The following is a 3,007-nucleotide window of genomic DNA, read 5'->3' as shown; positions in this document are numbered from 1 at the left end:
AGGTAATATTATCTATGAATTTCATTTCGGGAAAATAAAGGGAGTGTTTAAAATTCTAGTTATAAAAGGGGATGATGGGTTTGATAGGGTTGAGAACAGCTTCCTCCTCCTTTGAGATTGGGCCCCAAAAACTTATGTATAGGCATGCTCAGAATGAACCAAAATGGATCTTGAGTGCATCTGCAAAATTAAATCATTTGCTATCACTCTTCTAAAAGATAGCTATATTTAAGTAGAGAATTCAGTGTCCGATTCAGTTTACTTACAAAGCCACGCAGGATGATATTAATAAATAGACATATAAACAACAGCAGTGAAAAAGTGCCTCATAGATGCAACAGAAGCAATCTATTTTATTTGAGGGAGGCCTTGAAGAGATACATGTTCGTCTCTGTGCATCACTGAGGGTACAGGATGGGAAGCCAGGCGTGTGCTGTCTTCGTTCCCCTTGCTGCATGATCTGAATCATGACCCACGGTTAGATGATGAACGGGAGGATGCCACTACTTACTCCCTTCTCTCATTTGCATATGGAATCTTTGGGGAGGCTCTGAAAATAGGGCGGAAGAGTCACATTTGGTTTGTGAAGGAGGGGTGATATGTGGTCCTGACCCAGGAACTCTAGCTCCGGTTTGCTGCTCAGTGCCACTGCCCTGCAGGTTGGTTCTCTGGCCTGCCTGGGCACACGGGGCTGCCTGGGGGCAGTACCCCCACCCACCTGCCTACCTTCCTCTTCCTCCTCCAGGATCTCCACTCTTGTCACTTTCTCAGGGAAGCCTGCCCTCACTCACCAGTCTGGTCTGATTCCTTTGTCATGAATTCCTTTAGGAGCATTTTTCTGCTTGTGACCCCTTATCTCGGTTTGTGATTATTACGTGCATTAGTGGTGACTATGTGGTTTATGTCCGACATCTCCTACCAGTAGGTATCTTGCCTGTTTATGCTTCCCCTTCCACACTGTGCCTAGCCAGAATCTGGTACCAAGTGGGCACTGAGTACATAAGTGGTTGAATGAATGTTTGCCCAAAATTCCAGAAGCATCAGCACTTACTGTGAGTATGAATGTTACTATTGTATTTGTATTCCATGCTGTTTGACAGCTGAGTCTTCTATCTGTTGAAGAGCATGGTAACTGGATTTTGTAGAAATGGGTGAGTCAGGACAGGTGGGAACACTCAAAAGCCCATTGATGCGGTAATTTAGCACCTCTTTTCTTCTCCAGTAACTGCTCCGCCTCTGCCTTCCCTGGTGATTGAATAAACGATGGAGTCTGTGTTTAGCTGGGAGGTAGCTGGAGAACAACGTGAAAGGCTGGAGCCCTGTTCCCCATCCCTCAAGGATTAGTGTGTCTAGGGCCTCCCTGCATTAAACAAAGACAGCATCAGAATAATGGTCCCCGACCGGGTGGGCATAATTTGGCGTGCTGGGTAATTTGATTTCGGATTAGGGGGGAGACGTTTATGGGAAGGGATGTGACCCAGTCTCCCAGGTTAAAGTTGCTGGTGCGCGAGTGGCAGCCTTTCTTGCCCCCTCGGGGTGTGTCCGCACGGGCTTGCTCATCAGGTTGTGTCCGTGTGCGTTTGTGCGTGTTTGAGACGGGGCCGCGGAGGATCACGATCAGCCTCCAGCTGTGCACGCCCTGGGGCCGGAGGGCAGCGGGGGCGGCCCTGGGGCCCGGGTCCGGCTCGCCCCGGCGCAGTGAGCAGGTGCGGAAAGCAGGCGGCAGTCTGGCCCGACTGCGGCGCGCCGGGTGCGGGCGCGGGGCTGCGAGGCCCGGCTGCGGGCGGCAGGAGGCAGCGTCGGCCCAGGCGAACCGCGCGCGGTGATGTCAGTGGCGGCCTGGCTGGCAGCAGCCGGTACTTCCTGTATAAAGGCGGGCGGGCTCCGCTGCAAGCCCCACTAGCCAGTGTCAGCCTCTCGGCGGGAGGAGGCGGCGGCGGAGGAGGAGCAGGGGGAGGGCTGTCAAATTCGGGAGCCAGATTTTTTCCCCTTCCCCTGGCGATCCCTTCCGCTTCCCCGGCTCCTGGCGTGACATCTGCGGGCTCGGGACCTGTATGCGTGTGAGCGCGAAGGAGCGGAAGAATGGCAGTGCTCAAACTCACCGACCAGGTAGGGGGCGGCGGCGCCGGCGGGCGGGACGCGCGGGCGCGGGGCGGCGCGGAGCCCCGGCGGGGGGATGGAGGCGCGGCGCGGAGCGCGCCCGCGAGCTGTTTACTCCCGGCGAAGGGGAGGAGTGTGTGCGGCCGCCGGCGGCTCTCCTCCCCGGCGCTGTCTCCGCCCTGGGCCGTCGGAACTGCGCGCTCCGGTTGGGGAAGGGGCCGGCGGCAGCCGGGCGCAGCCTGGGCGCTGGGGTGCGGGTGCGCGCGGGTGCGTGTGGTCCGCGGGCCTGGGCTGGGCCCGGGGAGGGGAGGTTCGAGGCGCTCCTCCAGCCGCAAGCGTGCTGCGCAGCTTGGGCTCCGACAGCCCTTGCCGGCCCAGGGGAGCCTCGTCCGCGCCGCCGGGAGGAGAACGGCGGATGGAGAGGGAGGGAGGCTTGCAGCCTGGGACCCTTCCTCAAGCCAAGCCGAGCCAAGCCCGAGACCGGCCCCAGACCGCGGCTCTTGTGTTGTCTGTCGGCTGTCTTTCTTCGTTTGACATGACAACCTGACTTCCTCTTCAGTGGCCCAGAGGCTGTGTGCCTGGTGCGCGAGGGGGACCTTTGGAGAAGGCGCTCTCGGTTCTGGCGGGTCTCACCGAGGAGGAAGTGAAGTCCACCCCAGGCTCTGCTCAGAGGCTGTGGGCTGGCTACCTATCCTCTACCTGTGTCCATCAGCTTTGTTGCTTGCCTTGCTGAGACACCACTCAGGGCAGCTCTGGAGTCCTGGTTCGGAGAGGTGGGGATATTTGCTGAATCCGTTGACAGTCGTTGCTGCAGGTCTGGGGAATGAAAACATCTTACCTTTGCGGACTCTGCTGCTCTTAGGACATTGACACAGGTTCCCAACCAAAGTGGCATGACAAAATCCTT

The 3,007-nt window shown here is 57.5% G+C and overlaps 1 long non-coding RNA gene across 1 annotated transcript; it reads right to left on the bottom strand.

The window, feature by feature from the left end:
• Positions 1-333: 333 nt before the first annotated feature.
• On the bottom strand, positions 334-1,679 carry LOC109379211 (uncharacterized). The gene is made up of 2 exons (XR_002123152.1): positions 1,052-1,679; positions 334-550 (listed from the first exon to the last, which is right to left on the bottom strand). It is a non-coding gene; the product is annotated as an uncharacterized LOC109379211 (long non-coding RNA).
• Positions 1,680-3,007: the final 1,328 nt, after the last annotated feature.

The sequence above is a fragment of the Hipposideros armiger genome, unplaced genomic scaffold, assembly GCF_001890085.2.
Source record: "Hipposideros armiger isolate ML-2016 unplaced genomic scaffold, ASM189008v1 scaffold_23, whole genome shotgun sequence".
Lineage (NCBI taxonomy): Eukaryota > Metazoa > Chordata > Mammalia > Chiroptera > Hipposideridae > Hipposideros > Hipposideros armiger.
The sequence above is the reverse complement of the archived record's forward strand: the minus strand, read 5'-3'. Positions and strand labels throughout refer to the sequence as shown.